Raw genomic sequence first — 13,001 nt, forward strand, 5'->3', positions numbered from 1 at the left:
AGGGGCTGTCTATTCAATCAAATTTAGGTGCAATAATTAAAAAAATCATTTAGGTGCAATAATTAAAAAAATCATATTTAAAATATAAATTAATTTGATTAAAGTATTAGTCAACCACTAACTTATAAATTATTATAATGAGCAAAATCTATCATTATAATTTATTAGGGTAATATAAAATTACCACCAAATTCAAGAAGAACATGAAATTTTTTATTAGGATTTGAGAGTTTAATTCAAAAGTGGTTACTTTGCTCCATATAGGCTTGAAAGTATGTGTATATGTAGACTATTATCTTTTTAAAATAATAGATATTTTTTCTTAGATATTTTTAATCCTCAATTTATAAAAAAAAAATAAAGGTAAAACACAAATTAGTTTAAAAGAATTGAAAATAAGAATAAAATAACATATAATTCTTATTTAATTATTTTATATCTTAGTCATATAAGAAAAGTTGACAAATATAAACCTCAATATAAATATATATCAACCTCTAGCAAAGAGAGTAGCTAATTAAGGCTACCCTTATTCTTCCTAGGCGTGTCAATATTTGACACGATCAGAAAATTCGACTCGATTTTGATCAAAAAATTCTTGGTTAGGGTCAACTCAGACCTAAAACGGGTGGGGTTCTGGTTCAACAATTAGACCGTATCAAAAATCAGGTCAGGTTATGGTTGACCCTTTGACCCGAAATTGACCTGCTTTTGATCTTAAAACTCATATTTGACCCGAAAATCTGAGATTAACCCATTTTTACTAGAAAAGTGGATATTGACCCTTTTTTTAACCTGAAAACTAGCAATTTTTTCACGGTCTTGGGTCATTCAAGTCATGTTGGGTTGACCTGTACCCGAAGCGGGTCAGGTTCGGGTCCGAAAAATCGACCCGTTTGCAAAAACGGGTAAAGTTTGGGTTGACCCAAAATATTGTTGGGTCAATTTCATGTTTGATCCTAACCCGACCTATGACCCAAAATTGACACCCCTAATTCTTCCCTTCCATTACCAACTCACTTTGAGGGATTTCCTAGGGAATTATAGCAAAAATAAATAAATAATATTATATTTGTATTATATAGTGCCCTAATGTTATATTTATATTATATATCATATGAAATAAAATTGTTGTGAAAGTTTCACGAAAAAAAATCATTTTATATGCTAATTTTGAGGGAGTCATAATAAAAGTTTAGAATGGAATGTTTCTAAATAATCTTTTTAAGATTTAATAGGACAAAATAACACAAGTCCTTTCAAAATTCTTAATAAATATCGATCATCAAACTAAAAAATAAAATATATTTTGATTGCATATAACTATGTCTACTTTCAACTATGAGACCCATAGCCATGTCATAATATCTCATATTTAATAATAGAATGAAATTTCTTGAAAAATATAGAGTCCTATTATTTAATGACTTCATAAAGCTCGAAGAAATTAAAAAAAAAAAAAAAGAACAAAGACTTTGGAGATAAATAAAAAGGATTTAAAATAATATTGGCCATTTAGAAAAACAGTTCAATTATAAAAATATCAAGTGAATGATGGGAGCTAAAGTGCTTTAATGTATGAGGAAAATGATGTCTAAAAGATGAAAAAATAAAATAAAATAGGAGGAACTCTGTCACACTATGAGTTCAATTGGATAGTAGCCCTAGGAACAACATGGGTGGCTAATAGATCAAATTGATCTTAATAGGTTGGTTGGGCCGAGAACATGGTGCAACTCGATGGAAAGTGTCAGCCATGATCTTAAATTTGGTTAGATGATAGAATTTTATTCAAAATAAATTCAATTTTAGCTTAAATCGTGCTTAATTTGAATTAACGGGTCTAATAACGAATTAAATTTTATTCAAATTTATCACTCTATATATGTACATTGGACAAAAAAATTTATCCTAGGAGATTACAATATAATGCGGAGTCCTAATGATCAGGAACAAAGAATCACGAGTGATGCAGACATCAGATCATGAAAAGTCTTTTAGAGATGTGGCCGACGATCGACCGCCACGATCGCACCGATCTATTTTTTTGAGTCTTCATATGTATTTGTTTTATTTATTTGCTTTATGTATTTGTTTTAACAGCTTTTTTTGTTTTGCCCTTAAGGGTTTTGTCATATGTAAGTCATAGAGGCAATAGTGTCTTTTATTTTTCTTTTATTGTAGGAGGCTATATATCAGCCCCATATGTTTCTTTTGAGGTTAATGAATGAATATAATCAAATTTATGTGCATTGAGTTCTTGGGAGAGCTTGAGAGTCTTTGGAGAGAATTTCCTAGGAGAGGAATCAGACCACCCACCAACCTTGGAAGCGTTCGGGTTTGTGGCTCTTTTATTTCATATATTTTTCTTTTCTTCTTCCCCTCTTGTCCTAGCCTCCGGCCACCCTAAGCCCTCCACCACCAAGCCGCCACTCCTCTCACTCCACCACCCCCACACCACCGACCAATACTAGCCCTCCCTTCCCCCTATAGCCGTCAGCCTAACAGCACCAACCAACCAACCTCCACCCAACCTTAGCCGCCGACCCCTTACCCAAACCCTAACCTAGCCGCCAGCCCTAGGCCTTCCCCTTGCCTCCAAATTTCAAAATCTCCCATTAATACTTTCCATATTTCATCCAACCTCAATTGGAAAGTTTTGATCCCAATTATTCAAATCAATTTTGAATTTTAAAACTTTCCAAACATAAGAATCTATTTTTAAACAGTTTTCAAATTCTGCCCTTTTACTAGATTGGAATTAATTAAGTTCTTCCTAATTTTGAATTCCAAATCAAACAACCCTTGATTTCATCTCCACGATCCCCTCCCTTCTCTCGAAGCCGCTAGCTGCTCTGTGCCCCCCCCCGCCTTCTCTCTCCAATCTTCCTCTCTTTCCACAATGTTTCCTCCCACCCCAAATTAAGTCCAAGGAATGTAAGTCCTCTGATTACCAAAGCCTAAAATCTAAGAACAAAAATTTCTCTTCCTCCTTCCCCTAGTCAGCAACCTTTCTCGCCTCCATCCACTTGATTAACTCTCCAAGCTTCATCCCCTTTTGATGTGAGAAGACTTCCTACAACCTCCTTGCTATCCAGAAAATTTTTGACGTTTGCCATGGCATCCCTCCCTATCAAGGCCTTGGAAATTGTTGTCCCCGTTTTTTCCTCTTGTTGTCCAAGGAATCCAGCAGTCTTCTAGTGCTGTTTTGCCATCCGAGAGACTTCCATTTGCTGCCCAGAAGACCCCACCAGCTGCCTACCTGTAAAACATCGTCAAGATCAACCGCCACATGCACTTTGGAGCTTCCTCCATGCACTTTCAACCACACCTAAGAACTTGACTAAGGTGAACACTTCTCCAAGTTTCCTATCTTCCTAATTTATTTTTAATTGTGATTATATTTTAATTCACAAAGATCATGTTTATTCTCCTCCGCTAAAACTTAGTGATATATAGAGAATTAAGTGAGAGACCCTTGCATAGTGACTAGTCTTTTTGTTAGCATAGGGATTTTTGTTGAAAACCCTTTCAAGTATGCAACGTTAGAGTAATTGACTGTTTTAAGATCTTGACTTATACGCGTGTGATTTAGCCTAAACTTGTTTCATCACTTCTTAGTTTTATTTTATCGTTTAAATCACTACAAGTATTTAATTAATATTATTCTCTAAAATTTATGCGTGCAAAATCCTACATCAAATATCATCTAAGCATTGTAGTCCTACATCAACAAGATTTTGAATGAGGCTATCACTCTAATTAATAAGTGAGTCCCCTCCTTTTCACATCTTATCATCATCTCTCTTTGTAAGCCTCTTACCCTAAGCTTGTGAGGTTTCATTAAACAAGACAACCGACCATGGATTGCTAAATAGGACCACTAATCAAGTTCGATCGACCAAATTCTTGATTGAGTGTGAACTACGACAATCCAAGATAATGGATCCATGAGATCCTAAACAAGCTTGTCCTCCCTCAGTACTCCATTCACCATTATATATGGGTAATTGCCACCACATGACACTAAAAGTCCAATCTTAAGCATCTCTCCCTAGTTTATGTGGAGTTATAAGTCACTCTTTTGAGTACCTCGATACATTTGAGTCTGCCCTCCTTAGTTTATAGGATGCTAGCATCTTCATCTTCCATGAAACCACATAGGCCTAATTTTTAATTTGATCTAACTAGACCTACATCAAATATGACGAACTAGAACATAAATATTACCTATTTAATTAAGAAAATTCATTGAAAAACTCGGGAGATAATTATACTTAAAACCTTGCTCATTTAAGGAATCACGACTCCCATTATAAAAATAAGGGGAATTTACATACATACCATAAAATTCCTATATATTTATAACTAGCTCCTAAATATTTATATTAAATACTTTAGTATTTAAATCACATCAAAGTTTGTGTATGAGAATTTATGTTTTTCTTTAAATAAATTAATATAAATTATATTTTTATGTAATTGATGCGGACATCCAACCGTCCATGCCTATCCGAGGAGGAGCTGAAGATCGACGACCGAGATCCCTTCATTTTATCTTATTTTATTAATTGTAATTTTTATTTAATTATGCATTTTTCTTTTTTTACCCTTAGAAACCACATAGGCATGCTTTTTAATTTGATCTAACTAGACCTACATCAAATATGCCGAACTAGAACATAAATATTACCTATTTAATTAAGAATATTCATTGAAAAACTCGGGAGATAATTATACTTAAAACCTTGCTCATTTAAGGAATCACGACTCCCATTATAAAAATAAGGGGAATTTACATACATACCATAAAATTCCTATATATTTATAACTAGCTCCTAAATATTTATATTAAATACTTTAGTATTTAAATCACATCAAAGTTTGTGTATGAGAATTTATGTTTTTCTTTAAATAAATTAATATAAATTATATTTTTATGTTATTTAAATATTTAAGTAACTATAAATATTTAGATGTTAGATATATAAACACATTAGAATTTTTTTTGTATTTATATGTTTCATGTTAGAAAATTTGCAATGGTAGAGAAAAATAGCTTAACATCTAAGCTTTGCACAAACATTCAAAATGTACACAAATGCAAAGGGATTTATAAGAGACAAGTTTTTATATAAAAAATCAGAAAAGGGAAATATTATGGGGTTGGCCTAATGAAAATGAGCTCACTAGTGTATATTTGGGGTTACAAATAACACCCAACCCATTAACTTGAGGAGATATTCATATGATATAAAATTTATGAACTATGAATAATAACTTTTAGTCAACATTAAAGGAGCCTTGTAGCATTGGATACGTTTTCAAGAGATTGTTTGTAACACATATTTTTTGTCTCTTCTAAGGAGACAAGGCTAACAACCAAAAAATCTAGTCTCAATATTGATATTTGTGTCGGGAATCAAAGTTATTGTCAACGATGCATATCAACCTTATAAAGCAATGACACGCGCCAACATTCAGTGGCCGAGCCAGAAAATTTTGTCCATATCATTTTCAAATTTCAAGTAAAAGTCCTCTATTTGATTATTTTGGATAAAGAAATATAGAGATAAAAGAATCAACAATTTGTTAAGAGAGAGAATAAATTATGGAAAGAAAACAAACAAAATAGAGTTGGGAAGCAAGAACGAAGACAAGAGTTGTTGAGTAGTAGCGAGTTCTTTTCTATGCTTTACACTCGGTAAGATGACAAAGGCGAGAACTGAGCAAGCCAACAAATACTGGATTATTTAGCTTATAGAATAAACGTGCTTTATATGATTTGCCCTTCCCTTGCTAATGTAGGAATCCCAATCCCCACCTTCCCTGTTTAACCGAGAATGGTGCAGGCCAGAAACAAAGCAATTGTGGGTAGAAAGAAACAAGGTGGCAACGAGCAGCTGAGAGAGAGAGAGAGAGAGAGAGAGAGAGAGAGAGAGAGAGAGAGAGAGAGAGAGAGAGCAACAAAGAAACAAGATAGCTAGTTCTGTTGTATACCTACAACTGAAGGCTGAAGCAAAACAATTATGTTATTTGTTGATGACGTCAAGGCTAACCTCCAGGCTTTGGTATCATGCACGAACTCCAATCTTTCTCTCAGAAGAGGTCTAGGTGGAGGAGGTTAGTGTTGGTAGAGTGCATCAATATTATAATTTATGATGTGCACCGAAAGGCAATAGTAAGGCGTCTGTGATTAGGAGATCATAGTTGGAAGATGGTAGTTTGGATGCCGTAGTTGAGCAATGATGATCAGAAAATTAATTTATGACAATGATGATTGAGAGATCATAGCTGAGCAATGGTTGCTCATGGACTATAGTTATGTGATGATATTCAGAGGATCGTAGTTAGACAAAAGTGGTCAAGAAATCATAATCAGATGATAGTGTTTGGGATACCATAGTCGGGTGATAGTACTGTTCAAGAGACCATAGATGAGCAATGGTATTCGGATGACTGTATTTGAGTGAGAGTATATATAATTAAGAGAACATAATCAAATCATGATAATTGAAGGATCGTAGTCAAGCAATGGTGTTAGGAGGGTTGTAGTCAGTCGATAGTGATTGGAGGATAATGATATCGTAGTTGGGCGACTATGGTGATAGGATTATAATTGGATGATGGTGTTTGAAGAATCATTTGTCACATCTTGAGTCCAAAAGGCGGTACACCGCGACAACATATGACACGATGAAAGGAGAAAAGGTCATGTTTTTTACTCATAAGAAGGATAAGTGCATAAACTAATAATATAATCAAATCTATCATAACAAATAATGAAAGAAAATAAAAATATTAATTTTATTAACAAAAATTCAAATAAGAGTACACCAAAGTAATATTACTATTATGAGAAAAGTAAGTTTGAAAAAAAATAATTAAATGAATGAAACTACTCAACCCTCAAAATCAAACACTACATGAAAATCATCGAAAAATGGTTGAATTTCCAGCGGAATTTTTTCGTCGGTAATATCGCCAAAAATTTTAGTGAAAAAATTATGTCGGTTTTTTTGCTCCTCGTGTCGCGTTTTTCGTTGGACTGTCTGATGCTGATAAGTATTTATATCCAGTGAAAAAAATATGTTGGAAAAGGCCCTATTCTGCCTAGACACATCTCTCTTCATTTTCACGATTTTTCGCCTACAGACGGAGTCGACGGCTGCTTCGCCCCCATTCGCCAATCCAAGTAATTTCTTGCTTATTTCTCTCTATTTCTTCAGGATTTATAAGTTAAAACTTGTTTTCTTTGCTCATTTTATTTTTGACGCAATTTGAATCATTAAAACATGTGTTATTCAGAATTTAGAGAGATTTTTTAACTCAAGGTTGTATAAATTCATAAATCTTATTGTAAAGAAGATATTTTCATGTTTAAAGAGCTTTTAATTCATTTATGTTGGTACACTAACTAATTTCTTAGGGTTTAGGGTTTAGGGTTATGTGATGAATTTTTTGAGTAAAATTAGAGGGTAATTTCAATTTGAATAATTATACATGAGTTTGATTGATATTTGAAAGAATTTTAGTTATATTAGAATGAATTTATTCATGATTATATTATATGTGATTTTTAATGTTTAGGATTTACTAACTTGTCATTGATATGTTTTGTACGACTTCAGAAAAGTCAGGCTTCTACTATTGAGGGATCATCTTCAGAATCGATGCAGTACTTTGAGTACCACACGTGGTCACAGCATGTTGGAGGGAGACAAAAAGGGAGGTTGTATGGATTAGGTTATCAGGCATATGCATATGAGATAAATATCTTCACCTCGATCAACATCTTTTGGTGATAGTGGAGTTGATGATATCATCTGCCAGAGGGTTGCTACTCTCACCAAAGAGAGAGGAGATGAAATAGATAAAGGTCATATACTAACACAACAGACTTAGATGCAAGCAGAGCCACGATCATACTTAAGCTAAAATAGAAAAGAAAAGGGTCAAGGGCTTGAGCATGAATCAGAGAGTGAGTGGATGGAAGATGATTAGAAAACTTATTATTTAAGTTATTGTAGTAGTTTGAAGAACTTTTTTATTGTGTCTTTATTGTTATGTTTTGAATGTGACACTACTATTGTGTTTTAAATGCTTATTTGAACATTTTTTATGTTGTACGATTAATTTTGAAGTTATTCGCAATGTTTATTATTATATTTTGAATGGTTTTATTATATTTTGATTAGCAATATATGAAGATGAAATATCTCTTTCAGCATACTTGTCTAAACTGTTGCAAGTTTTCTTTGTAAATATTGAAATGGAACAATAAGGGTTTATTATTATTATTATTATTATTATTGTTATAGGTTTCTGATGCCTTTCCAACGAAATTTCCACCAAAACTTTTGATTGGGATGACGTTGTGATAGGACGGAAAAGGGAAAAAAGCCACTGGATATTTATTGCGGTAACACCATCCGAAAATTACCAGTGGGTAGTTTTGACCGTTGGGTTGCCAAAAATTTATGACGACAATTGGCACCAATCCGTTGTCACTCTTAACAAAAAGGAATCCGCCCGAAATCTATCAAAAATCCATTAAAAATATTTTCTAGCGGGAAAAACCCATCACATTTCTTTTCATATGCGATTTTTATCGACTAATTTTTTTTGGCGGAATGTCGCCCCAAATATGTAAGAAAATAGTGATTTTCGTCATAAAAATCCATTGTTAATGGACAATTTTCCTATAATGAAATGCTTAATAATTTGATACAAAATATAAAATATCAAATATAATCTACAACTGATAAATCTGCTTCAGTGGTTAAGGTCGGCTTAAACACATTAGCATTGTAAAGAGATAACAACAAGTGAGTTTAATAAATCAAGTCCAACAAATAACTATTATCTAACAAAGCACAAACGATGAAAGAAGGGGTATGCAGTATGAACAATCAAAATGTGTGAGTGATAATATATAGTAATTATATCAAAGTAACAATGACACATATCATGTCTTCTCTAATAAATTCTAGTATGCTAGTGCTATAAGTATTTATGCGAAACTACTACTAAAGCTAAATCGTTTAAATGTTTATAAATACAATCATACTAGGTATTATCATACCTCAAAATGGCTTATTAATCATTGATTATTTTCAATTTATATACAATTATATATCTATATATTTATATGTATATAGCTATAACCAGTTTATCAAATACCCATCACCAAGAAGTTAAACACCAACCTATGGAAATCTAGTGATTTCCTATAAAGTCGTCACTTTGGGGGTCTGTCGACCAAGCTAGCTAATATCCAATAGGGATAGGAGGATGTGTCCCCATGGCTCCCCCTTGAATATACAATCGATGTTGGTGTTGGTAGCGTGCATCGATCAATCTTATAATTATTGATGTGCATCAAAGTTAATAGACATTAGTGTCAAAAGATAATAATAAGACGTCTGTGGATAGGAGATCATAGTTGGAAGATGGTAGTTGAGCAATGATGGTCAAAAGACTATTTCATGAAAATGATGATTAAGAGATCATAGTTGAGCGATGGTGGATCAATTACTATAATTACTCGATGATGGTAAGAGGATTGTAGTCAGATGACTGCGGTCAAGAAATCATAATCAAATGATAGTGTATGGTAGGGCTGCAAATGAGTCGAGCTGAGCCAAGATTTAGCATGTTCGAGCCCAAGCTCGTTTGCCAACATCGTGTTTGAGCTTGACTCTATAAGATTCAAGTTTTTTTTTATACATGTTCGAGCTTGAGATAGTTTAAAAATACTCTGTTTAAGCTCAACTTGTGTTCATATTCGATCTAAGTTCATTTAGATTTGTCAAGCCTATTACCGAGCGGCTCATTTAATGAGTTAAGTCTATTAATAAAATAAATATATTATCTTTATTAAAATGAGATACTTGCAGGCACGTCTGTCCCAGCTTGCTGTGCCGTCTGCCATACTGCTTAGTTGACCCAATCCGTTTGTCGGCTTTCAAACAAGCTCTTGATATATTTGTTTATATAAAGTAATATGAATTCCCTTCCATGGCATGGGACTAAGCGAACATGGTTTTTTCCCCTAATGGAGCGAAGAGTGGGAGGGGACAACGGAGCGAGAGCAGACAATACAGAGTGCTCGATTTGCCTGATTTATAAATAAAAAATATTAAATATTTAAATTAGTAAAATTAATTTAATAATACTTAGTTTCAAAACTCTAATCATGCTCTAATTGAATTTCTTAACGAGCTTGTTAATGAGCATTAAACAATACTGTTCGTGAACATAAATGAATCAAACTACAAGTTGTTAAAAATTATTTATTTAGCTATCAAGTATTTATAAAAATTGTTCAAACTCGTTCATTTAGCTCATCAAACAAACATGAAAAATCTCTTATCGAGCTGAGCCACGAGTAGCTCGTCGAACACTCTGTTCATTTGTAGCCCTAAACAAAAGACCATAGTCGAGTGATAGTGTTCAAGAGACCATAGATGGCCGATGGTATTCAGATGATTGTATTTGAGTAAGAGTAGTATTAGGAGATCATAATCAAATGATGATAATTGGAGGATCATAGTCAGACAATGATGTTATGAGGGTTGTAGTCAAACGATAGTGGATGGAGGATAGTGAATGTGTGATGGTGGTTAGAAGACTATAATAGAGTAATAGAGCTATGCTAGTCATGAGAGATCTTAATCAAGCATTAGTGATCGAGAGATCGTAGTCGAGCGACAATGGTAAGAGGGTTATAGTTAGATGATGATGTTTGAAGAATCATATATCACACCCTGAGTCCAAAATGTGGTACACCCCGACAACATAGGGCACAATGAAAGGTTAAAAGGTCATGTTTTTTACTCATAAGAAGCAAAAGTATATAAACTAATAATATAATCAAATACACCATGACAATTAATGAAAGAAAACTAAATATTCATTTTATTAATATAAATTCAAATAATAGTATACCAAAGAAATATTACTATTATAAGAAAAAAAGTTTGAAAAATAATAATATGAATGAAACTACCTAACCCTCAATATCAAATGCATAATAACCTGTAAAAAAAATAAAATACCAAATATAATTCATTGTTGATAAATCAACTCCTATGGTTATGGTTGGCTAAACACACCGGCAAGTCCTACTATAAAGAGACAATAATTAGTGAGTTTAATAAATCAAATCCAACAAATAACCATTATCTATCAAAGCACAAACAACAAAAGAAGGGGCATGCAATATGAACAATCAAAATGTGAGAGTAATAATATATAGTCATTATATCAAAGTAACACTGACACATATCATGTCTCCTATAATAAATTATAGTATGCTGGTGCTATAAGTTTTTTTTATGCCAAACTGCTACTAAAGCTAAATCATTTCAATGCTTATAAATAAAATCAGGCTAGGTATCATCATGCCTCAAAATGGCTTATCAGTTATTCCTTATTTTCAATTTATATACAATTATATATCTATATATACATTTATATGTATATAGCTATAGTCAGTTTATCAAATATCCATCATCAAGAAGGTAAACTCCAACCTAATAAACTCTAGTGATTTCATATAGAGTTGTCACTCTAAGGGCACATCAACCTAGCTAGCTAATATCCAACAAGGTTCTATCAACTTATACACATGTTTATAATTTCCAAGTTTTCTTTTAAAAATGCATTTCAATAGTGTTATATTTTTAATATGACGATTGTTATTTCATAATAGGCTTGATTTACAAAGATGACGTGACGTTTAGCAGAAGTGCATGTATTAAAATAAGTATATAGTAGGAGTCAGTATATAGAAATCGGAACATTCATACATCAAAATAAACATGTCTATGCAACTTTATTCATTATGAACATAAAATGATCTTCACAAAGGGATATGTATATGATAAAAAAAAATGCATCATAACGATATGACTTGCAATCTAAGTAATTATCAAAGAACGTGAAGAAATAACATGGGTTACACCCATAACAAAGAAGGGTACATTTATCTCCAAATAAATAAGTTGCTAACCATTAAGCGAGAAACACGAAACTCCAAGCCTACCATATATTCAACTCGAAGGTCCTATAAAAGTGAAGCAAAAAATATACTAAGCACACACTTCGAGGTATGATGATGAATGTCCTAATAAAACTTAGTTACACCATAAATACTAAATCAATTATCAATTAAAGTAATCTACCCTACCTTCTAACAAGACATCTTATGGAGAGCGAATTAAAAGAACTTGGGAAATAATTTTAGATTAATAATACATCTATATGATACAAAATAATATAGAGTTTGATCAATTTGAACATCAAACTTAAATAACCCCCCCCCCCCCTAAGCCCCCCCCCCCAAACAACAAGATAAATCTCGACATACTAGAAATTTAAGGTTACACAAAACTAATACAAATCAAATTTATCTTCACATTAGAACTAAAAGAACTCTTAAGCAGGTGATTAGAAACATAAGAAGAAGAAAGAGAGGAGGAAAGAGAGAAGGAGAGATAAACAGTCATTGTAGAAGGAGAGGAGATTGGGAAACATTCATTGATAGCTATTGTTGCAAGAAAGAAGCAAAGAGGGAGGAGATTAAAGGATTTCAATGGTTGCAACAATAGAAGAGGAAGGTTGGAATGATGTCCTAGGCTTTTATTTCGCATGAGAGAGAGAGAGAGAGAGAGATGTGTAGGAGAATCAAAAGGAGTGAGAAAAATCACAAGATTCATGCGATTGGAGAGAGGAGTGTTGAGGTTCAGCTCATGCGCGAAGGAAAGAAACTCGATTATTGCTAAGCAGGTTGGTGTGTGGAAGGCCCGGACCAATTGATTCATGTTCGAACGTTACATTATACTTTGGTGATGGTGATTGTGGGTCGTAATCGGGTGATGGTGATCGTAGATGAGTGATAGTGTTCAAAGGATTGTGGTCGGCTGACATTGATCGTGGGAGATGGTGGTTAAGGGATTATACTTGGGTGATAGTGGTCAAATGACCATTATCGAGAG

This window comes from Dendrobium catenatum, unplaced genomic scaffold (assembly GCF_001605985.2).
Source record: "Dendrobium catenatum unplaced genomic scaffold, ASM160598v2 fragScaff_scaffold_1021, whole genome shotgun sequence".
NCBI classification, from domain to species: Eukaryota; Viridiplantae; Streptophyta; class Magnoliopsida; order Asparagales; family Orchidaceae; genus Dendrobium; species Dendrobium catenatum.